This window comes from Protopterus annectens, chromosome 10.part0, assembly GCF_019279795.1.
Source record: "Protopterus annectens isolate FY-2018-M chromosome 10.part0, PAN1.0, whole genome shotgun sequence".
NCBI lineage: Eukaryota > Metazoa > Chordata > Ceratodontiformes > Protopteridae > Protopterus > Protopterus annectens.
This window is the reverse complement of record NC_056744.1, coordinates 1,258,218,097-1,258,244,468: the sequence shown is the minus strand read 5'-3', so window position 1 is coordinate 1,258,244,468 and position 26,372 is coordinate 1,258,218,097. Positions and strand designations below refer to the sequence as shown.

The following is a 26,372-nucleotide window of genomic DNA, read 5'->3' as shown; positions in this document are numbered from 1 at the left end:
TCTCCATACAACAGATTATGTTTTGATCACCCCTCTCTCTGGGGGTAATCGTCCAAATTCAGCCAAATTTATATATTTTATTCTAGAAGAAATGGATAGCTATGGTTCTTTCCTACATTCTTCTTGTACATTCCTGCCTTGTTTTCACTTTCTTCTTCTCCCTGCTTGCTCCCCATTTCACCACTTTCCTATCTCCCCCATTTCCTTTCTTTAAAGAATTATTGTGCAATGGTGCACACTGCACACCAATGTGCAGCAATGGTAAAAGAACAGTAATATAAGTGGATATTTTTAAAGTATCATGCACGATTATAAGACTATTACATCCACCTGTATTCAAACTCAGTACCATCTTCTTCCAACAGCAATGCATTAACACATTAACACTTACTGTCTCCGAGTCATATACCAAATTTAATACATTCAGTAGTAAGTGACACAGTTTAGAAAAGATTTCCCTTTGTACTTCCCTGTGCTTGCTCCCCATATCACTAGTGTTGTATCTTCTTCATTATCTATATAACAGCATTGCGCGCTCTCCTGCAATGTTTTATAAAGCATTATTGTGCAATACTCATTTAGTCCTGTACAGCAGTAGTGCACGATCTTGCACTATAAGTAGCACTACTAACAAAATACTTTAATGTATTACCTATAGCTAAACCATTTGCCCCAAAAAGGTACTTATCACTATATTAAGTGCATTAATTCCTGCAGCCAGAGATTCAGTTAACTAGCAGGTGTGTACAACAGTAGTTATGTCTGCCATTTGCTATACAGTCTCTAAAATACACCTGCTAATTAACTGAGACTGTAGCACCACCTGTGAATGCAGTGATACATGCATTTTTGTTTAGATGATACTTGGTTTGAATCCAGGTTTATGTTAACAGTGTCAAATAATTTTAAACATGTAAATCCAAATTCTGAAGTGTGATACTTGTTATGGTATGTCTACAATATGGCTAGATGGTACTGATTTCCAATCCAACTAGATAAGACATAATAAAGCACACACCCCCAAAGAAAGAGAGAAAAGGGTTGGGTGAGAAAAAAAGAGAGAACATTAGTAACTTCATATGTGACATACAAAGCACTGATGCAACTATTTTACTCTATTCTGTCACCTTTACTTTTAATACTACAAACTCCTAACAAATACCTTTGTTTACTGTTCAGACTACCCTGCTTCTAACAGATGCACAATATACTACAGATTACTGTAAGCAATCCTTGATGTGTATACATTACACATATGCATTGTCCAAATATACTGATTACTGTTTGCAGCAGGCCAGTGGTGACACTGCTTTACAAGATCTGATGTTACATTGCAATATTGATGAAACCTTAACATATTTAATATATTATGTATATTTAATATATTTGGGAAGCGTGGATTTTGAGGCACAACCTATGACTACTTTGCAATTATGAACTGTTGTTTTGCCTTCCAGAGTAATGCATGCATACTTCCCTATTACAGTTAAGAAATGAATGGTCAATTTGATACAACTGTATAAGTAACAAATAAATGCGTCATAACTTTTTAGTGTTAAAATAACCCCACTGTTGGGGCAGATAAATACCAAATGCATCTCGTATCCTTGCCAATCTAGCAAAATGGGTTTGCACATTCAGTTCCCGGTCTGTGATTGCTGTGGAAAAAACAGAACAGAACAGAATACCATTAAGCATACCAATCCTGACTATATTATAGCTTTTAACTCTGTCAAGTAGTCTATGTAAGTGACATTTACACATCTGTGGGGTGTCCCCAGTCCTACATTCCTTGATACAACAGTCAAGAGTATCCCCCTTCCCCATCCTGAGGTCTCTGTAGTGGTTCCTACATTGTTCAGCAGTGTGGGAGATACAGTAGCACTGGTCAGAGCTTGTGCCAGATTATTCCATGCCTCTGCCTTGTACTCTGAGTCAAGATAGTCCCTCTACAAAAGCCTGGGCCTGTGTTCATTGACTAGGAGTCCATTTGGACTCCTGGACACCCCATCTTTGAACTCAGAATCTCAAAAACTCTCCAGGAATATCAGCCATGCCTATCACAGATCAAGACCAATGTAGTATAATGTTTTCCCACTAATTGTAGGTATCACACTTATTGGGAGTGTGCACTTTCTGGATTTGCAACATTTACAAGTGTTGTGCATAACTTACCATCGCACAAACATGTTGCAAGATAGTGCGTGCTGCTGGGAAATGTATTTATGTGATGGTGCAAAGTATTAATTGAATGCATCTAGTGTATGTGTGTGGCTGTCTGGTTCCTGTCTGGTACGTAGGTAGCCCATTTGTGCAGTGGGTGCACTGCAGCTCTATGCGCAAATTAAATTTGCATAGCCAGAGCCATTTGTGCTAAGTGGTGCATCTCACAAACACTGCCCCCCAAAAAAAAAGAAAAACAAAAAGTATAAAAAATGGAGAATTAGTTGAAATGCAGAAAATCAGTCTATGACATATACTGTAGAAACTGTTAGCTCACATGAGATATAACTCTGGATCCCAACTCTGACTGGAATGCACTGTCACAAAACAGGAGGGTGGACTTATCCATCTTTGTGCACAAAAACCTTTGTAGCAAACACATGACAATTCCTCACACAACTAAGTTCAACTGAATGTACACTGAGATCAATGCATGACCTGATATTTCTGAATGTTGTTGTATCTTTCGGCTTTTCCCAGCTAGGGGTTGCCACAGCAGAACTCCGGTCCGCTAATGATTGGCAGTAGATTTTTTACGTACCGACTTGCCAGGCCTGATGCACAACCTTCAACAAAGGTACGCCCATTCATGCATGTCTCCACACAGCAGACGCTTTAGCTGAGAATCGAACAGGACGTCTTACTGGGAGGCGACAACGCTACCGCAGCACTACCACAGCAGTTTGAATTCCATGTAATATATTTGGATGTGGTGCACTTACTGGTCACACATCCTGCTATGTTTATTCCTTGCAAATATACAGCTGTGTCCTATGTTTCTGTGTTTCTTAGTCATTCATCAGTTATCTGACCAGCAGTGAGAAACATGCAGTGTGTAAGCCAGTTTATATGATTTACCTTAAAATGTGTGAGGATATTTACTGGGGACAATATGATATGCAGCTGCCATCAAATTAATTGAAGGTTAAATGGCACAAACAAGCATAGACTGCTGTTTTGGGGGTTGGGAGCAAACATGGGTTCCTGTCATGGAGCATGCAAGGGTATATAATATTCTTTCAAAGGGGGGGGGGGGTGGGTGGACCCAGACTGAGCTTTTGTTATGGCACAAACAAGGCTATGTTGCTCTTGTTACTTTCTTGTTTTGCATCTTGCCAGTTTGATCATGTGAGGGTGGTGAAGCTGCAAACTGTTATGTGTCTCATTACTTTCAAACGTCTCTGTTATAGTTTCCCATTTCAAATGTATGTTGCTAAACTGAGGGCATACAGTGATCATCATTACTTTAGGGAGGTATCGATATGTGAATCTTTGAAGTCTAAGGCCTATTACTTGCTAATGGACACATGCAAGTCAAATAAGTCTCTGCTGTCACATATAACATTAATTTCTGTACAAATCTCCCACCTTGCAGTTGCTTACTGTACCAAGTGATGAAATACAAAGACATGTCATAATATTATTATACAATACAGTACAGGTTCAGTACTTACCTTGTAAATGCAGCAGTTGACACAGTGTTAGTTCAGGATTGACTGTGATGCAAGCAGTACACAGCCAATACATGAGGAGGTAAAGGCTGTGGTTCTGAGGTGAGGCTGCCCGAGGTTGCAGGGTTCCTTATTATGCTGCTGTCCACCCTATAACATTCTACAATATCACAACATACATGATATGTGCAAGTTAAATGTGGTCTGAAATAACTTCTCCATCTCGGCCGAGTCAATTGGCAGCAGCAGCATCAGCATTGCCTGCAGCCTATAGTGCATACAAATGGAGTTAAGCAGCAGCAGCTCCTAACATTCTGTCTCTATAGACTTTCTGTGTCTGTACTCCACTACTTTTGAAATCCACAGGAAAAACCAGCATGGAGTCTACATGGTTGCTTTATAACTTGTTGAATAGTTCCTTCAGATTGGTTGAGTAGCATGCAATTCAGCGGTTTATGCTGTAATTAGCATATCTGAAACACAGCCTAGACAGATGCAGTCAATTAAGAAGATGCAGTCCATTAATAAGCTACTCCATTATAAAAAGTCAAATCTGTAGCTAGACTAACTGATGGTGAGGATACTTGCTATAGTTAGAAGTGTACTGGTGGAATGCCCATGTTTGTCAAGCCATTTCAGAGGTACGAATGATTGACAATACATGAAAATAGTAAGCTGTGTGATGTATATTTACAAATGTTTCAGGGACAGGTACTTTGAATGCACATTTAGAATTTCCAATGTGTTTTATTAGCAAAATGGTTTATATGCCTGTTCTTTAGTGGGTGGGGGAAGCAAAGAGAATTTACTGTTATGTCACAAACTGCAATGGACTGTTCATTTGGGGGGGCATATTTGAGTTACTGCTGTGGCATATACAATGATATGCTGTTCTTGCTACGCTCCTTGTTTTGCATCCTGCCTGTTGTTAGTATTTCACATCTGTAGACTGTTTTATGTTTTTCCAGTGGGTACTACTGACTGCCTACTTTTACTGTTTTATCTGGTAACAGTTACTTTGTAGTTATGTGAAAGTTATGTGTATTATCATTCTGTTGTGGTTAGGACAGAAAATGTCATTGAGGCACAGACCCCCTTCAGTAAGGCAGAAAACAACATAATAGTGGATGTGCTAAGTCAACAAGGCACTTTCCTTCTTTCAAGAGGTCTTCAAAATATACCAGAGAGGATGAGGATATGGCAGGAAATCATTGATAACAAATGCCATGGGCAGCCATGGCCATACTTAAGAGCATGTGCACCACAGGACCATTGACATGATCAGAGGTGCACAGAGGTGGGCAGCTGTTATTACCTGAAATCAGAGGGTAACCAGGGATGGGTATTATGCAGAACCACCTCTCAGCCCCAATGCGGAATTCCTGGTGAATCTCCTGACACAGGACAGCTCACAGCAGAGTGGCCCACAATATCTCCTTGATGTAGGTGCAACTCTTTCTCAGTTCCAGGAAGAGCTTCCAAGTAGGTTTTGTTATATGACCTGTTAAATATTGCTGTGTAGTAAAAGAATTGAAATAAAAGTTACTTCTGAGCCATTTGTGTTTTGGGGGTGGGGGGTGGGAGACTGAATATTAGTATCGTGATACACTGATTTCAGTGCTGTCAGCCATGTACTTAAAGTAAAATGTCATGCTGATGGAGAGGACTACATGTAGTATCTACTGTCTTTCTGTTGAATGTGATGATGTTGACCTTACCTCTTGCTTAACTTCTTTCAGGACCATCAGGAATCCAGCACCGTAGGCCTCCTGCAGGTAGTAAGCCAAATCACTTTATTTCAGCACTACAGATCAATTTTTAGTAATCTCATGTGTAATTTTAGGCCTGTTGTATATATTGTTGTACTGTCTGTAATAATACTGGTAGCACTGTGAGTTGTTTAGCATATATTGCACCATAATTGTGCAGGTATTAATGTATGCATGTGTTTCTCTCTTTTTATCACAGGTGATCATGACAGTGGGAATGTGGGCCCTGTGCTACCTAATGTCAGTCTCATCAGTCACTGATGAGTATGGTGGCAAAACTGAGGCACAGTCAATGGGTGCACAGGTTGAATCTGACACAGAGGTTGACATCCAGCCACCCCCTTCTTTTTCCCCTGACACAGCCAGTAGGCCTAAGCCTACCCAGTCCACAGAGTCCACAGATATACCCTTCTTTTTTCCCTGACACAGCCAGTAGGCCTATGCCTACCCAGTCCACAGAGCCCGCAGATATAGGACAGTTGGAGAGTGATGACATTGAGCAGGGAAGTGTGGCTTCAGTGCCTGCTGAGTCTGGCCATAGCCAAAGTGTTGGCAAGGTACCACGCAGGAGGGTTGATAAGGGTGCTTGGAGGGGGCCTGCTGTCCCTTCTCCAGCTGCTGCAGGTGTCTCTTCCCATGTCACTCAATGTATATTTAGAGCTGTCATAGAGGCACAGGCATGTTCAGAAAGGCACTCCCGGCAAATACTCAGGGTTGTAGGTGTGGCACATTCTGACATGCATGATTGCCTCCACTGTGTTGTCGATTCCCAGGACCGGATGAATGACATGTTAGAATGAGGGGGATCTGTGATGGACCAAGGGGTGTCTGTCATGGACCGAGCAGTATCTGTGATGGAACATATGCTGGGAGGGGAATAATGTCCTTGTGGTCATAGGTAAGCTGCAGCATCTGCTGAGAGCCAAAGTAGCCATTCCCAATCAGGCTCTCGTAGTGGCAGTACTTCCGCTGGTCCATCAGGCATTGTGCTGTACACACCCAGATATGGCAGGCCATGGGGTTATGGTACTGGATGTTCCCATGAAGGGAGCATGTCAAGCAGACATCAGTCAGACTCAAGTAGCAGCACACCATCTGACCTTGGGCATGGAGGTGCCAATACAACTCCTGGCAGAGGCAGTTTTCATGGTCTGGGGTGACAACGATAAACTGCCACCACTAACATGCATGGCTCACACCTGTCCAACATACCAAGATGTAGCTCTAGCACTGATCTTGGCTGTTTCATGAACACATACACTCACACACACACACACACACACACACACACACACACACACACACACACACACACACACACACACACACACACACACACACACACACACACGCACACTGCTTGCTTCACTTTCCCCTCACACACACTCACCGACCTTTTGTGTCAGCCTAGGCCTCCTACCCACCCCCCGCAAGCTCAGCAAGCTCCTGCCTGGTGCCCTGCCATAGTTTTACCACAGCAGAGAGACAAAAGAGAGGCTTTGGAGTGATTAAATATCATTTTTCTGTATTTTGTTGCTGCCTTTAGCTAATTCCACCTAAAATGCCAAAATTCTAGAGTTTCTGTGATTTAAAAAGCTTGTTTCAGCTACATATTGTACTTATTTTACTGTCTGTACTTTAACAAAGTAGTTTTTGTGTTTAAATTACCTGTTTAACTGTTGTAGGCTAAACACTCAAGTGTGATAGCCATTTCTGTGCATTTAACGTATTTTTTTGATTGTATCTGCTTTATTTTCTGAAAAAAACAAAACAAAAAATATATACTTGTTTTCCCACCTTTCTAAGCTAGTATAGTCCAGTTTTCAGGTTAGAGCTGGATTCAGGGCAGTGTTAAAAGTTTCTGTGTTTGCCCATATTTTACTTGGGTAGAAGGACGTTTCTCTGTTCACTGTGAGAGAGGGAGCTTTGAGCAGCATATATGTCCCTAGAGGAGTGGTTTCAGCCTAGAAATTAGTAGTTTATTGGCCATTTTTGGTTAATTTCTATCTCTTTCATTTCCCTGCTATAAAACCTGCATTTGCGAGGTTTTTGTGCTAGTATACAGCTCAGCAAGCTCCTGTCTGGTGTCCTGTAAAATTCTACAGCAGCAGAGAGACAAAAGAGAGATGTTGGAGTGATTAAGTATCATTTTTCTGCATTTTCTTGCTGCCTTTAATTAATTCCATCTAAAATGCCAATTTTCTAGAGTTTCTGTGATTTAAAAAGCTTGTTTCAGCTACATATTGTACTTATTTTACTGCCTGCACTTTAACAAAGTCATTTTTGTGTTTAAATTACCTGTTTAACTGTTGTAGGCTACACACTCAAGTGTGATAGCCATTTCTGTGCATTTAAAGTGCTTTTTGATTGTATTTACTTTATTTTCCGAAAAAAAAAATAAAAAACAAACAAACAAAAAAAAAAAATTTGTTTTCCTGCTTTTCTAAGCTAGTATAGTCCAGCTTTCAGGTTAGTGCTAAACTCAGGGCTGTGTTACAAGTTTCTGTGTTTGCCCATACCTTACTTGGATAGAAGGAAGTTTCTCTGTTCACTGTGAGAGCGGGACCTTTGAGCAGCCTATCTGTTCCTGGAGGAGTGGTTTCAGCCCAGAAATTAGCAGTTTATTGGCCATTTTGGGTTAATTTCTATCTTTTTCATTTCCCTGCTATAAAACCTGCATTTGCGAGGTTTTTGCACTAGTATACAGCTCAGCAAACTCCTGCCTGGTGCCCTGCAGAGGTCTACAGCAGCAGAGAGACAAAAGAGAGACTTTGGAGTGATTGAGTATCATTTTTCAACATTTTCTTGCTGCCTTTAGCTAATTCCATCTAAAACACCAATTTTCTAAAGTTTCTGTGATTTAAAAAGCTTGTTTTAGCTACGTATTGTACTTATTTTACTGCCTGCACTTTAATAAATTTGTTTTTGCATTTAAATTACATGTTTAACTGTTGTAGGCTACACACTCAAAGTGTGATAGCCATTTATGTGCATTTAAAGTGCTTTTTGATTGTATCTGCTTTATTTTCCAAAAAAAAAATCAACCCCCCCCCAAAAAAAATACTTGTTTTCCTACTTTTCTAAGCTAGTATAGTCCAGTTTTCAGGTTAGTGCTGAATTCAGGGCTGTGTTACAAGTTTCTGTGTTTGTCCATACCTTACTTGGATAGAAGGAAGTGTCTCTGTTACATGTGATAGAGGGAGCTTTGAGCAGCCTATCTGTCCCTGGAGGAGTGGTTTCAGCCCAGAAATTAGCAGTTTATTGGCCATTTTAGGTTAATTTCTATCTCTTTCATTTCCCTGCTATAAAACCCACATTTGTGAGGTTTTTGCACTAGTATACAGCTCAGCAAGCTCCTGCCTGGTGCCCTGCAGATGTCTACAGCAGCAGAGAGACAAAAGAGAGACTTTGGAGTGATTGAGTATCATTTTTCTGCATTTTCTTGCTGCCTTTAGCTAATTCCGCCTAAAACACCAATTTTCTAGAGTTTCAGTGATTTAAAAAGCGTGTTTCAGCTACATATTGTACTTATTTTACTGCCTGCACTTTAACAAAGTCATTTTTGTGTTAAAATTACCTGTTTAACTGTTGTAGGCTACACACTCAAGTGTCATAGCCATTTCTGTGCATTTAAAGTGTTTTTTTGATTGTATCTGCTTTATTTTCTGAAAAAAAACTAAAAAACTAAAAAAAATACTTGTTTTCCCGCCTTTCTAAGCTAGTATAGTCCAGTTTTCAGGTTAGTGCTGAATTCAGGGCTGTGTTACAAGTTTCTGTGTTTGCCCATACCTTACTTGGATAGAAGGAAGTGTCTCTGTTACATGTGATAGAGAGAGCTTTGAGCAGCTTATCTGTCCCTGGTGGAGTGGTTTCAGCCCAGAAATTAGCAGTTTATTGGCCATTATGGACTAATTTATTTCTCTTTCATTTCCCTGCTATAAAACCCACATTTGTGAGGTTTTTGTGCTAGTATACAGCTCAGCAAGCTCCTGTCTGGTGCCCTGCAGAGTTCTACAGCAGCAGAGAGACAAGAGGGAGACTTTGGAGTGACTAAGTGTAATGTTTCTGCATTTTCTTTCTGCCTTTAGCTAATTCCGCCTAAAACGTCGATTTTCTTAAGTTTCTGTGATTTAAAAAGCTTGTTTCAGCTACATATTGTACTTATTTTGCTGCCTGCACTTTAACAAAGTTGTTTTTGTGTTTACATTACCTGTTTAACTGTTGTAGGCTACACACTCAAGTGCGATAGCCATTTCTGTGCATTTAAAGTGATTTTTTTATTGTATCTGCTTTATTTTCTGAAAAAAAAAATATATACTTGTTTTCCTGCTTTTCTAAGCTAGTATAGTCCAGTTTTCAGGTTAGTGCTGAATTCAGGGCTGTATTACAAGTTTCTGTGTTTGCCCATAACTTACATGGATAGAAGGAAGTTTCTCTGTTCACTGTGAGAGAGGGGGCTTTGAACAGCCTATCTTTCCCTGGAGGAGTGGTTTCAGCCCAGAAATTAGTAGTTTATTGGCCATTTTGGGCTAATTTCTATCTCTTTCTTCCCTGCTATAAAACCAGCATTTGCGAGGTATTACGCTAGTATACAGCTCAGCAAGCTCCTGCCTGGTACTCTACAGAGGTCTACAGCAGCAGAGAGACAAAAAAGAGACTTTGGAGTGACTGAGTATACTTTTTCTGCATTTTCTTGCTGTGTTTAGCTAATTCCACCTAAAATGCTGATTTTCTAGAGTTTCTGTGATTTTAAAAAGCACTTTTTCAGCTACATATTGTACTTATTTTACGGCCTGCACTTTAACAAAGTCATTTTTGTGTTTAAATTACCTGTTTAACTGTTGTAGGCTACACACTGAAGTGTGATACCATTTCTGTGCATTTAAAGTGTTTTTTTTATTGTATCTGCTTTATTTTCTGAAAAAAACAAAAAAAAAAAAAAAAATACTTGTTTTCCCGCTTTTCTGAGCTAGTATAGTCCAATTTTCAAGTTAGTGCTGAATTCAGGGCTGTGTTACAAGTTTCTGTGTTTGCCCATACCTTACTTGGATAGAAGGAAGTTTCTCTGTTCACTGTGAGAGCTGGAGCTTTGAGCAGCCTATCTGTCCCTGGAGGAGTGGTTTCAGCCCAGAAATTAGTAGTTTATTGGCCATTTTGGGCTAATTTCTATCTCTTTCATTTCCCTGCTATAAAACCCGCATTTGCGTGATTTTGCGTGCCGGGCAGCGCCGGTTAGCTAGGATATAAGTATTCCTGGCTCCACAAAGTCTACTCTTCAATTTTTCCCTTGGAACTAGACAAACTTTCAACTTAAGCACTCAAACCATTCACTTCTCATCCCGTCACTTGCTCAAAACTCATAGCAAGCACTAATAAACCTTAGCACCAGACCCCCTATACTGTAAAGAAGGACAATGCCCTCTATTCGACCTTACTAGCCAATCAATAAAACAGTTCACTGTACCTATCCAGGCATGTCCAAAGGGCAGTTTCAGGTGTACTCCCCAGTCCAACTGGTGAATCTGGGCATTTTGAGGCAATGTCACAATTGCCTCATGTACATAGACAACCCTCTCCTCCTTCCACCAAACATTAATACATGTGAGAGATGCAATTATACAGCCAAACTGGAGGCTAAGCTCTCTCAACCCAAGACTGGACCAGGCAGTCAAGAGGAGAAGGGAATTACTTGCATCACAACACCAGTCTCACATAGACCTATGAAATCAGGACCGGCAAAAAACACACATAAATACACAAAAACATATTTGCAGGCTCTAAATAAAAATCTGTAAAAGCAAAAGAGACCTCCAAAGCAGACATCCAAGCAACCTCCACCACCCCAACACAAACCATGAAACATATACTTCACAAAACGAGTGTGCCATGCAATCACAGCCCTTAAGGCAAAATAACATACCCAACACACTAGTATTAGGTGACTCTATAGTCAGGCACACTCACGTCCCACTCACTAGGCTGAACAAGGTTACTGTTAGCTACCTGTTGGGTTCCAGGATCCGCCACATAACACAAGCACTCAGGTCACTCCAGAACAAGTACAAATATGACTCTGTCATTGTCCATGTTGGTGTGAATGACCTGAGCCATACCTCCCTGGGCTACATGAAAAGAGACATGGAGGAGCTCTCGGATCACGTAGCTCAAGCCGGTATGACCCTGACCCTGAGTAGCATCCTGCCCTCACCAAGAATGATACCATGGTATACAGAAAAAATTATCAATTTCAGCAATTGGCTAAGCTTCTGGTGTCATTCAAAGGGGATCCAGTGTCTGTCAGCCTGGGATGACATGCTCGACAAGCCACGCTGCTTCGCTAGAGACGGCTTGCACCTGTCACCCTTAGGCTTTCAAATACTGGCCAAGACTCTTTCCACCCCCATAGTGCCTTTTTTAGGTAAGGCTCAAAAGACAAACTCACTGCCGTAAATAGCACAAGTAACAAAAAACTGAGGGTAATGCTACTCAATGCCAGAAGTCTAAACCTCAAAATGCACGCACTCGAGGCACTCCTCAGTATGGAGAAAATCGATATATGTGCAGTAACAGAAACCTGGTTTAAGGCTCCAGAGAGTACCCCAGCACTACCAGGCTACAACTCATACCATACATTTTGGCCACAAAACCCAGACCGAAATATAAAAGGTGGGGGAGTATCCATATTCATCAAGGATACCCACACCTCCAGGTTAGTGGCACAGCACGATGCTTCAGAGATCATCCACTTGCAACTAACAATGGGAAAAACTGCTATTCAAATTATAGCTTGCTACAGATCACCCACCATGTCCCAGGACCCCCACTCTGCATTCCTGGAAACACTGGGAAAGATAAAGGTCCTACCAAACACCCTGATATTCGGTGATTTCAATTACCCAAACATGAACTGGGAGAACTACTCAAGTACAAACTCCCTTGCCCAACATTTCCTAGAATTTATAAACTCAAATGCCCTGGATCAACTGGTCAACACCCCCACCAGAGGTGACAACATATTGGACCTGGTCATCACCAACATGGGCGACCGGTATTCCACACTGGAGGTCAACCCCTCACTGGTTAGATCTGACCATAAGCTAATTACTCTGGATATCCACATTCCGCCACCACCCCTGGTCAAGAAACCACCATGAAAAACTTTTCAAAAGCAAACTTCACGTTACTTAAGAAAGAGGTGGGAAGTTTCAAAGCCCCCATGCTAAAGGATAATGCTGTCCAAGCTGCAAAATCCTTTACTAATGCACTCTATGTGCACCTACAAGAATGAATGGATCGTGCTATCCCAAAAAAAACAAGACTCACTCCTCCAAGAAAAGGAAACCAGTCTGGTGGACCCCTGCCATAAACAAGCTATACAATAGAAGGAGGAAACTAGTGCAGAAAAGAGTAAAATCCCAAGAAGGGAAGTCATCCCTGATCAGTATCAGCAATATGCTAGGAGTTAGTGCAGAATGGCACAAAATACACTGAACCGACTGATATAGCCAACATCCTGCAGACAGGTTCAGTGCAAACTTCACCCCCCCTCACCCCCAAAAGGGCCCATAACTACACCAAAAGAATGTAGTGCCCCTGAAATCACAGACACTCAGGTTAAAACAGCCCTATCCAAAGCCAAAAACACAGCATCAATGGGACCAGATGGTGTCCCAGGCTGCATCCTACATGAGCTCAAAGATGAACTAACCTCTCACCTAAACACACTGTTTAAACTTAGCCTCTCCACAGGCTACGTGCCCACAGAGTGGTGCACAGCAATGGTTATTCTGTTCCACAAAGGTAGAGCCACAACGGACCCTGGGAACTATCACCCTATAAGCCTGACTAGCTTGGTCTGCAAAGCTACGGAGCGCATCATCATGGATCTCATTAACAGAGACATTGGGAACCTCCAAACACTGGACCCTACCCATTTCGGCTTTGTTAAGGGCAGATCATGCCTCCTAAACCTGGTGGACTTCTTTGAGACAGTTACCAAGGCTATAGATGAGGGAAAGGTGGTACATACAGCCTACCTGGACCTTGCAAAGGCCTTCGACACCATTCCCCACTCAGGTATTATAGACAAGCTCACCAGCCTGAACATAAACCCCTACATCATGAGATGGGTTGCCAACTGGCTCATGGAGAGAACCCACATGGTAAGAGTTGTGGGAGCTAAGTCTGACTTTAAACCGGTTACAAGTGGCATTCACCAGGGCTCAGTCCTAGGACCCCTCCTTTCGGCATATACTTCTCAGAGGTACAGGCAAGCACAGGAGGACTATGGCTGACCAAGTTCGCAGACGACTGCAAACTAAGGGCTATAATTGACTCTCCGGCTGACACAGACATCCTCCAAAAGGGTCTCACTGAGACAGATGCCTGGTGTCAAAACCATGGCCTCAAGCTAAATGCCAAAAAGTGCATAGTCATCCCCTTTGGAAAACAAAACAAAGTACCCACAAACTACCACATAGGTGGTAGCCCCCTAAATATGGAAGATGTAATAAGGGATCTGGGGACTCACGTAGATAGTAACCTCTCCTTTGATAATCACATTGCCAAAGTGGTTAGAAAATCCTTCTATGTGGCCCACCTAATCACAAAAGGTTTTGCATCCAGATCGAAAGAGGTCATTGGGCCCCTCTACATATCGCTAATCAGACCCATCATAGAGTACAATGTCCCATTTGGGATGTACCTTACAAGACACCTGCAACAAGTGGAAAGACCACAGAAGTACCTCACCAAGAGGATCACTGGCCTCAAGCAGATGCCCTATGCAGCTCGACTGAAGAAACTCCAGCTGTACTTGGTTGCATACCACATACTCAGAGGTGATCTCTGCCTGACATACAAGGCCATGTCCAACCCAGAATTGATGGACATGCTCCACCTAAAGAAAACCATATCCCCTCGAGCACATGCTCCAGGGATCTAAACCTCACCACAACAATAAACAGGACGTGCTTGAGGGATAGATTTCTGTCCCAGAGACTTCACATGCTCTGGAACAAGATTCCAATCTACATTAGGCAGAGCTCCTCGCTAACCCTCTTCAAGAGAACCCTTGATGAGTGGATGGGAAATATTAAGTTTACCCCAGGGATCACCTCAATGGCTCTGCTGGACAGAGGCACAGGGAACTAATCTAAGGGGGCGGCGAAAGCCAACACATTTTGGCTAGGCTTATAAATGCCTTCAGCAGATAGCCTAGTACCTACCTATGAACCTATAAACCCAGCACCCTGTGCAAGTGATGATAACTGTGCCATATCCCTGTTTTCTCTCTTTTGGATTCAGAGATACAAAAGCTTTGTGACTCATGCACAGGGTACATAGCTATGTTAGTGCCTAGTTTATCTGTATTTGTGTTGAACTGATACTTGTACTGGCCAGTTATATTTGCCTTGCCAAATGATACAGTGGATAGCATCATTATAACAGTACTTTCTAGTGTATTCTCTTGTAAGGGTCATGATGTCAGGAACTGCAATGTGTGTCATTACTTTATAACCTTTCTCTTTAGTGTTTTCTAGTGCATACATATGGTGCACATCATAAGACATTCCCTCACAAGTAGATCTCAAGATTGTATGACAGCACTGTAGTCAAACTCATCAGAACAGTAATACAGTATAATGCCCTCTTTTGCAGGAACCTCATCAGACACATGCAGCACTTAGACAGATCACAGGGCTTTCTCATCAAGATAGCACAGGGCCTACTAACCATGACATGTTGTATGTGGGTAGATTAACAGACATGTCACTGTCATCTGTCTGGTATTGCATTACATTGTAACTGTGATTCTAACCCTATTACTTTTGGTTTACGCGCTTGGGCTTCAAGCCAGTTGTCTTACTTTATGAAGATCTGTAGTCTACACTCTATTGGGAGGAGCGGGTAGGAAAGTTTGTGGTGTAGACTCTTGTGGCAGAGGAGGATAGTCTACTTCCTTCTAAGCTGGGATTTGCTGGTTGAAGGCTTATTATGTCTGTCACTGAGAAAATGTCTTAGTTCTGGGTTAAGCACTTCTGTTCCAGACCACTTATTTCACACTAGGAAGGTTTGTTGTCTACACTCTTGTTTGAGTATTCTACTGGGTTGCTGCTTTATTTAAAATGATTGTGCTTCTGTTGAGATTGCAATCTTATGCACTTTGGATTTCTAAGAATTCAGCATTTTATAGCATAGGTTGTATTCAGGCTTGCTAAATCTAGACAGTTTGTTATCATTTGAGCACTAAAACCAGCCCTCTTACATTAAGAAGGAGCCCCTGAACCCTTCTGGCAGAACTGTGCAGCCAAAAACCCATCTGACTCCGGAACTGATGCAATAAGGCTCCCTATTGTTTTTTTCCCTTGGTTTACTTGTTTAAAATAGTTTAATTGTATTCTGGGGTGTTTGCACTCGGTTTACCGTAGCTGCTCAGAGCTTGAGCTGCTGCCCTGCGAGCAACTCAGGTGCGCATTGTGAAACACTGACACATTTTTGTAACCCTAGCCCTCCATAGGATAGACATTTTGTTAGTCTTACACCAAAACCTGGTCCATCTAGCCCACTCCCCACTACTTACTACAGTATATACCTTCAATAATGGATGGATAGTTTCCCACCGCGTCCCCAGGAAGCCTGATGGACATGGGCATCCTGAGGCAACAGAGCAATTGTCTCATGTTTACTGACAACCAGTTAAACCTGTATCCGCTAAAACAAAGTAATACAACATGTGAGAGCTGTATCTATGCTATGAATTTGTAATTAATTCTCTCATATAACAACAAACCAGATATCAAACATGTCTGCACACACAATTCACCTGTTGCACATAAGCTCACAACACATAAACCCACATATGTGGAGGTAATTGCTAGAAACCTAACTAAAGATCAGAGACCTTCCAAGCGCAAACCTGCTGCACACAGTGCAGACCCAACAGAATCCACTACACATAATAACACAAACACCAGTGTCTCTGCTAATAAGCCCCTCAGGAAAAACACCTCAAAACCAAATATTTTGATCATAAGCGACTCCTTAGTGAGACACAGATGTCCCCTTTGCCTGGACAAGTGGAAGGTCACAGTCAGCTGTCTGACAGGTGCCAGGGTCCTTCAGATCAGGCCCACACTCAAGTCTCTCAACAACAAGTACTGTTATGACTCTATCATAGTTCATGTTGTACTGACTGACTGGAGACGCAACTCAAATACTATATAAAGGTGCTTTCTTCCCCCATAGTGGCCTTTTTAGGCAATCTCAGAAGTAAAGTCCAAAAGTAAAAGTATCCACCACAGACAAACTGAAGGTTATGCTGCTTAATTCATGGAGTATAAATGAAACTGCACTCACTGGAAGAACTCCTTACCTTGGAAAATGCCCATGTCTGTGCAGTCACACTGACATGGTTCAAGGCCAATGCCTTCCACACATTCACACATCAAACCGAGCATGAAAGAAGCAGAGCTGGAGGTGTATAGTATACATCTTCATTAAAGACAAATACACTGCAAGACTGGTCAAAGAGTATGACTCTGTAGCACTACTCCAATTCCAACTAACTGTATGTAAAACCCTCTTCCATATAGATAGCTACAGATCCCCCACCCTGAACCACAAGGACCACTCTACCTACTTGGATCTAACTGAGTCTCTCATTAGACAGCCAATTACCTTGGTCATGTGTGATTTCAACTATCCTTCCATCAATTTGGAGTTATATATGTGCACAAACACACTCACCCTAAGGTTCCTGGACTTTGTTAATACACATACTGTGTAACAGTCTGCACTCCCACCAAGAGGCTTGAATGTCCTAGACTTAGTACTGACCAACATAGTAGTTCTCTGCACTAACACCTGTGTGTTGCCCCCCCCCCGGTCTAGCCATATCATGATTTACTCTCGTTCACATTCACAATCATACCCGACACCCCCTGAAGAGCCAAAAGGATGAAACATTTCTCCAGAGCAAACTATAGACTCCTAACTGATGCCATAAAGAGTTGCAACCCCCCTGCTGCCACTGTCAACAATGACTCCTTTACAGAGGTATACACAAATGGCCTGTATAAACAGCTATACAAATGTATAAAGTTGGTTGAACATGAACAGATCAAACCAAGTTCCTCATAGAAAACACGCTACCCTAGTGGGCTTCAAGCAAACATAGGGTAATCAACTAGTGGAAGAAAGTAATGTCTAAGAACAAGAGAGAACTGACTCAGCAGAGGAAGGACAAAGCTTGAACAGGGAAATCTGCTATCTTGAAAAGTCTTCTAAAGCTCCATAGAAACCTAAAGTACCAACTCTAGCTAAACATAATCAGGAGGCATTCTTTAGCTACATCAGACATCTAAAAGTTAAGGCCCAGCCTTATGTCCAACTAGTAGTGGATGGTACCACTCATACTGACCTTGAGGGCAATTGCCATCAGACATCTAAAAGTGAAGGTCCAGCTTTATGACCAACTAGTAGTGGATGGTACCACTCATACTGACCTTGAGGGCAATTGCCAATCTGCTACTAGACAGCCTGGGGTAAACTTCACCCCACGTCCCCACCAGACATACCCCAACGCATACCTGTCACCAGTCCTCTTCCTAGTAACTTCATATGAACCTAAGGTGACATCTGCCTGGGCTCCAGGTCAGAGTCTGATCATGGCCTGGTGAGATGGTTGGATATGCAATAATCTGATATAGCTGAATACATTAGCATTGTCTGTTGGGCATATTGTGATAACAGTGTCCTGCATGCTGGTATAAATGGATCCCTGTAATGTCAAGTAACATCTGTTGCACACAAATACAGTTGAGTGCAGTGAGAACAGAACCCATACCTCTGTACGTACACAGAATACAGGACACAGTACTATACACAAGCATCCCAGCACATGTCTGACTTTTGCATGTCTGCAGGTTAACTTATAGTGTATGAAATCAGCAGGCCATGTGGGAGATAAGAGGTTATGAGGTTTGTATGAAATGGATGTGTACACGTCTGCAAGTATGAAAACACTAACAAGCCATGCATTGAAGTAATTGTAAGATAGCACACCTACTGCGCTGAGTAGAGACACACACATGGCATTGATTGCAGTGAGAATAGAAGGACACAGTACTTATCACACGTGCCACAGAACAAGTCTGAATTTAATATGACTGCAGGTGAACTTATAGTACACTGCAAAAAGTGAAATCTATGTAAGATTAAACATATTAAATCAAGGAAATAATGCTTGTTTTTATTTTCTTGTCAAGATTTTCCTAGTTTTTATGTAAGAGAAGTTTGCTTGTTTCAAGCCATTTTGTCCTTAATTATCTTAATAAGGTTATTTAACTTGTTACTGAGATTTTATCACTGATTCTAAGTAAATAAATGCTTAAAACTAGAACTATAAAATGTATAACCATGCGGAAGCATGCATAATTGGTTTGTTGTAGTCAGTATTTCTTATTTCAAGTATCTTTTTCTTCCACCTCTTCATTAATTTATTGCAAATATTCAAACAGCACATCTCTTTTATGGACAGGCTTATCTGTTCAGTCAGCCTTTATTGATGTAAGATATTTGAAAAATAAAGTTTGCCATTCATCTGCTCAACATGCAAAAATAATACACTTTATGTCGCCTTTCAAGCCACTCAAGGATCACCTTAGAAATATACATTTTTACTTAAAGTAAAACACTTGTTGAGAAGTCATTATACAGCACAACTATGCAAATATCATAATCTCCACAAATAACGCAGTTTGTGACAGTAAAGAATACAACTTCTTGCAATTCCCATAACATGAAGAACATATGAATTGGAAAGTCACATCACCAGGACTTGCAAACAAAGCATTTCAACCATTTGTGACTAAATTTCTTCATTTTTACTTGAGCATAGCAACTTTGCACACTGTTTTCTTGTTTGAAATATCCTTAGGGTAGCATTGTGCTGGTGGGGTTATCAGTCATGCTTCCACTGCTGAGGTTCTGGGTTCAAATCCCATGTGGCTGGAGTTTCAATGTTATCCCCATGTTTGATGGGAAAAAGTGTTTTTTGATTGTGTGTGTGTGTGTGTGTGTGTGTGTGTGTGTGTGTGTGTGTGTGTGTGTGTGTGTGAAATATCCTCAGAAGCAGTCAGTGCAAACTGAGAGACTATATCTGGGAACACACACTGAGTCATTTGAACTGTTGTACAATTCTATTACATCTCCAAGATAGTATTTGATGTGTACAAAAGTTTGGCTGTTGTGAATTGTGTAATAAGAGATAAAATTAACAAGCTTTTCAGCATCTGCAAACTCAATGTCCTGTGTAATGTGTATCGCCTCCACTTGATAAGCTATGATCTTTTTTCTTTCACTTTTAACTGTTCTACTGTCTCCTGCAAGCCTTAGTGGTGTATATGAGCCATTATTTCAGTGGTTTTACTCTATGTTTTGGGATACTTTAGCAGATTAAGATTGTAAAAGTCTATAAATCACTAAACGTGAATTTCAAGTAACACCTACACCAAGCTCAGTGCTTTAAATCTCCAGTCTGCAGCACCTCAAAATGAAGCTGTAAAGTCCAAATCACCCAACATGAATTTCAAGTAACACCTACACCAAGCTCAGTGCTTTTAATCTACTGCCTGCAGCACACCAAAATAAAGTGTTTGAAATTAATTTTATCATTCTCCTCTAACCTATACATTCTTTATAAGGCTCTCTTCACTGGGCACCATCTTTACTATCACCCTTGTTCATCTCTATTCTTCTGCAAATACTGGCCCCCCTTAAATGTCCTTCCTTCCTTTTTACCCCCTCTCACTGTTTTGTGTTAACTCTGAGATATCTAGTAAACCCTACTACCTTATACTACAGCTCAATACCTTTTATTTCTCTTCCTTTTACAATTTCCTTAGCATTCTTGTCATTAAATATTCTATAATAGTCTAAATAGTGATTACTGTACTCGACTAACATTTCCAGTGATAGGTTTCTTCTGATAGATGCAGTCTAGTTTCACTTTCTGTATGTATTCCTGTACCTAGCCTTTTTGGACACATTCCTGTCCTGTACTTTCATTTTTTACTCCCATTGTGCTTTGCTACCTTCAAACAGTCTCAGCCAGTGTTTGGTGCCATCTTTTTTCACTTTTAACTGTTCTACTGTCTCCTGCAAGTCTTAGTGGTGTGTATGAGCCATCATTTCAGTGGTTTTATTGTAAGGTTTTGGATACTTTAGCAGATTAAGGTAATTTTTTATCTTTATTTAATGTAGAATATTGTATTTTTCTTTTTTGAAATCTGCTTTACTAACAATACTCCATTGCAGGTATTTGCATTCAGCTATACTGCAGTGATTTTTAGCTCTGCATTTAATGTGTATTTTTGATTGGATCTATCTAGGATATTTGTTAGTTTGCTAACTGTTTCTGGTGTCTATACAGTAACCTGCCTAGCAGATACACCTCATACAGTGTAAACTGTTTTATCAATTTACAGCTTTGGCTTATTAAATGTTGATTTAGCTACATGGTCTATTCTAGCTGTCTGTGTTGATTGTAAAGACACTGTGAACTTAACTGGCTGATGGTTGAATTTGTTGGATTTCTCTGTCTGTAGATTGTGTCTAGTCAGAACTTTGTTAGATTATACAGTATTAGCAATTTCTGGAAATGCATGGTAACAAAAACCTTTTATTCTAGCTTTTCTAAGATTATACAAGTAATATTTCAAATATGTTCCTGGCTTTGTCTCCCCCCCATAAATTTTGGCTTTTTCCAGATGGCTTGTGCTACAAAGTTGAGAGATACGGTTGAGTGTTGAATGCATTTTACAAGAAAGAGAGTGTCAAGTGCATTTTACAAGGGCCTGAGAGCTTCAGGGAAAGAGAAGTAAATAAGAAAGCAGTATGCAACAGATTTGAACAGTGTTTATGTTAACCTGGGAGAAATAGCCAAGTCATGAACATTGGAATAGCTAGGGCTGCTTTGGAAGGTTAGGAGATTGCCACAAGAGGGGCTGCTGTGGGGTTCCTGATGCCGATTGGCAGTAATTGTTTGCAATCAAAAGCTGTGCAGCAGAGTCAAAGCTGTTCATTGCAGAACAGTGGGTTCATTTATGGTCGATTGGAGCATTCCGCATAATCAAGAGCACCTGGCTTCTCTTTTATGTTTTAAATGTTTGTGGACTGACAGGTATGATTGGGAAAATCCCCACAAAAGGTATGTTTTATTTTGTGAGGGGGAGGTTTGGCAAACTCAAAGACCACACTGGCTAGCACAAACTCTACGCCACTGGGCCCACCTAGGTGCTAATTTGTAAAGTCGACTGTTAGCAATAAATAACTGCAATAACTCGAGAAATCCAGCTCAACTTTTGAGCTGATGGGGCAGGTTTTCTACATTTGAAAAGCAATTACAGATTTGTTTACTGGGCTGTTCCCATGCCGCAAACGAGGAACAATTTTTTCTCTTTCAGATGACAAGGTTGTAAGACATAGTGTCTTTCCTTGTATTTTGCGGTATGCTTTTGTGAAATGTTTAACTTTTTAGTGTGTATGTATATCTGGAGACATTACTAAAGGGGTTTCTTGGGTGAAATGTTTCATTTCAGTACTTTTGCATAATTTCATGACACATTATACGTCTTTTATTCATATACTGCAGGGCTCCATGGTATATATCTAGGCACCAGAACCATGACTTCAGAAGCCCACACACACTCTATGATGTTTCTAGTTTGAGCATGTGCCTCTTTATGGCATTCTTCCATGTTCACGTGTGCACTTCTGATGGGTGTCATCAGCCATGGTTCCAGGGCATAGCCAGCATCACACAGTAAATGGCCCTCTGGGATGTCCCCCCTAGCAAACATTTGGTACAGCTGTGATGAGTGCCAGACATGGGAGTCGTGATAACTGCCAAGGCTGGCAGCACACACAATCAAGATACGTCCCTGGCCATTACATAAAACTTGGCAGTTGATGGAGTGATAGCCCTTGTGGTTAATGTAGATTCTACCTTGCTCACCAGGTCATGCCTTAATGTGTACATGAGTGCAATCTATGGCACCCAGTACGTCAGGGTAGTGTGCTACATGGTGAAACAGCTGCTGGCCCTCACTTCATAAGTACTGGGGAAAAAATATGTGCTCACATGCATGTAGAAGCATAGCATACAGAAACTGGTGGATGGTCCTGGAGGCTGATGCCTGTGACACACCCGTCATGTTTCCAGTTGTTCATTGAACAGTACCAGTAGTTAATATTCTAAGGGTTAACCATACCTTAGTTTCCACTGGGATGGGTTCTTCTTGGGTGGCTCTGAGTTGAGGATGGCAGAGCTCAAATAGTTCTTGTAATGTGTCCCTGTCACCCTGTAGCACTCTATAATCTCCAGCTCATGTAGCACCTGGAAAGTTACCCTGGGCCTAAGGCCTATTGTCAGGAGCCTCTAGCACATGCAGATGTAGAATAGCTGCAGCAGTCCCTATCATTGTGTCAGTTAAAATTTTCTTCTCTATAGTCCAGTGGTATTGAAGGATAAAGGAAATACCAGGATGTAGGCTACATGGCCATTTCATACATTATTGAATAGCTCCATCATGTTGGATTGGTTGATCAGCATGCAATTCATCTGCTTATGGTATAAATAGCCTCTATTAAACAGATCTGTTACTTGCTCATTAGTGCGTCATGCGCAGCTATATGCACCTTTGCACCTCCGTGCATCTTTGCATAAATAAGATAAGCATAGACAATATTGATATGTCCTCCATTCTCGAGATTTTGCACAAACATGGACCATAAAAAAGTGAAGGAATGGTTGCAAGCCCTATAGTCAGGCCTAGGACCATCTATATTCCAGCCCTAATACATACATGTTACACAACAACACAGAGCAACCTGCTATTCATTATTCTGTTTCTTCTGGTTGTACTAAGTGCCACATTGTGCAAACAAGGATGAAAATTAAAAAAATTTAAATTAATGCAGACAGACCCGATACATTTTAACAAACAATAAATAAAGAGGATGACACAAAACTTAGGAATATGCACTGCTTACATGCACTTTCACCCTAGACAACCCTACATGTTCACCTCTGCAAGTGTAACCCGACACATCCCCTGTTGTCAGCAGTCACTGTTGCCATGCATTCAGCACAAACACTGTGGAAGTGCCTACACAAAGTGAACATCCCAACATGGTTACTCTGTTTTGAGCTTCAACAATTCTAATGAGTTTTGACCTCATTTGCATCTTCACCATGCCGACAGCCTGGAATTTACACTGTTAGTAACTGTATAGGCAGGGAAACTGCACGGGAGCCTGATGCTGTTAAAGAGAATTATTGTAGTCCTTCAGCTGCATCCTGCATATGCATACATTACAGTATAATACTCGGTTTCATGGAGGTTTACACATTTTAGCAGCCTGCATTACTTACAAATATATTCTTCATGTCTGCATTACTTACAAATATATTCTTCATTTGAGGGTGGGAGAGTGAAGCATTTATGTCATGGCACTTAAAAAGGAATTATTATGATTGTTACACTAATTTTCTAGTATCCACCCTGTGTAATTAGGTCAGAATATGTGTTGTGTTACATGTTAAGGGCAGTTTGAGCTTTCACGTGCTCTTGTTTCCATGTAGACTCCTTTCCGTGGTTGTATTCATAAAGTTGTGGAATACACAGCCAACGTGGTCACAGAGTCTACATGGCTGCTTTAGAGGTTGTTGAATTGCTCCATCATGTTGATTTGCTTCATTAGCATCAAATTCAGCTAATTATGCTGTAATTTGCATACCACGAACATTTCTGTATTTGCGGGTGAGTGTGCACCACTGTATGCTGCTACACTGAGTTTACTGAATCTAAAACTTTTCATGACCATGTGCGCATTGCTTAGTGACACTCATACAGTAAAAAATATCATGTAAGCTTTATTGAATCCCCCCGATTGATTTAGATATAGAAGTAGATACACATGTGGAAGCAGTACAATGCACCACATTCCAAAACATTGCATTCTCATTATATGGAGGCTTAACAGAGAAAAAATATTTCAAGCACAGGCAGTTACAAAAATCTGCATGCACATTTCCCTAGCTTAATATAAGCTAGTGTGGCAGTAGGTAAGCCACCATAACAATTCCATTGCTACACATAATTCTAAGACTTAGAGCAAGCACTATGGTAGACATTGGAGCAGGTTTATATAAGAGTAGTACATTTTCATGGACTGATATCTACAGTCAGACATTCACTTTTGTCAGCAGTAAAGAAATTACCCACAATATTAATGTGGAGACAAATCATCATCATCATCATCATGCTAATATTCAGCAAGATATATTTCCAAGACATTTTAATCACCACAATATTGGCTTTTTTTCAGTATACACTGCTACACTAAGATGTCTGCTTTGGTGGTTAGTTTCTGCTTTGGTGGTTAGCTTTACCCGAGATTACTTACTCCGTCTATGTATTCCATGGATCCAAAAGTAAATAAGTTGCATTTTGTCTCTGTGCATGTGTGTTGACTTACAAGTTACCCACAAGGGATGTAAATATTTAAGAGTATCTGTCTAACATACGTTGCGATGCAAATGCTGCACTCTTTGGCCATCTTTGTTCTTTCACCCTTTGAAGCTTGCCTCCACTACAAAAAACTGCCCCCTCCCATTTTGGTGTTCACTGTTTTCATTCAGTTTCCCTCTGTGCTATTTATTTCTCTTCCTTATCCTGTAAACAATCTGTTTTTCTGAATATGGTCCATCTCGTTACTGTCCTGCTTCTCGCTCCTCATAGAGTGCCAATATCTGTAAGTCTGTAGCACAGCGTTATAAAACATGGTTGCATCCTTATAAATTGGCTCCATTTGGTGCCATCTGCAAACTGACAGATGTTGGGTTTCATCATTTATATCTAGTGAGGCCCCATAAAGCTGAATATTATGGAAGTACATCGGGAGCCATTGTACCAGTGGTAAGATCTGGGGCAGTCTTTCACTCTGCTTAATTCAATGCCTTACATTCCCTATAAATACTTAGAAAGATCTTTAATCTAGGCTGCTTTGAGCACTGTTCCCTGTTGAAAGTTTTCTGCAATGTTTCCATTCATTTGGAATCTTGGTCAAGTTTACACAGGAATTAGATTGCTGTATAAGGAACATGGTGAAATAAAAAGAAACAAGAGTTATGAAAGACACAATTAGAATAAAATGGATTTAAGTCAGAGATTACAACAGCTGAAAGTGTCATGGGAGTTATGACTTTGCCCTTTGCAGGTTTAAATGAAAAATTGTACAGGAATGCTGAGTAGTAGTACAAAGAAAAGACACAGGACCTGGGTATTAGCATTATGTGTGGCTAGGGCTGGCTCAACCACTGTGTATGAAAGATAATATGAGCTACTAGGGCAACTGAAAAGGTAAAAGTTGCAGAATAAGTGCATGTTTGAGTCACAGAAAGAGGCATTTCTGTTCTCATAGGTATATGAATATGGCATTTATGTGCAGACTAGGGGAATAAGTATTCCATGTGCAGGGTAGGTGACCGTCAGTTGTTGTGTTAGGAATTTATAATGAAGGCAGGATAACTTCCATCTAATATTAATAGCTTGGCTAGTATTATACAACATGACATATTTGAAACTTGACTAGAAAATCATAACTTTGGTATTACTGATATATTTAAAATGGAAAGGGTTTTCCTATCACACAAAATATCTTTTGCAGTAAAGTAGAATCATGGATCTTTCCTGTTATTTAGGAAATGTTGGGCATTGCATTTGAATGGTTAATGGCAAATGGGGGAAGTGCAAAGTTTTAAGTGCATTAGAAAATTTTATGAATTTTGATCTATAAGCCATGCATAAACATTTTTTCTATTTTCTCAACTTCAGTTTGTATTGTATAATTTAATTTTTGTTGG

General features: G+C 40.8%; 1 protein-coding gene and 1 long non-coding RNA gene across 2 annotated transcripts in view; one reads left to right on the top strand and one right to left on the bottom strand.

Moving 5' to 3' along the window:
* PAPPA2 (pappalysin 2) overlaps window positions 1–26,372 on the bottom strand; it is a 2,663,723-nt gene that overhangs the window by 52,767 nt on the left and 2,584,584 nt on the right. The gene's annotated exons all lie outside the window — the stretch shown is intronic.
* The window catches only part of LOC122813576, a 541,961-nt gene continuing 536,045 nt past the window's right edge, over window positions 20,457–26,372 (top strand). The window contains exon 1 of the long non-coding RNA XR_006366710.1: window positions 20,457–20,680. This is a non-coding gene — a long non-coding RNA (uncharacterized LOC122813576). The remainder of the gene's footprint in view (window positions 20,681–26,372) is intronic.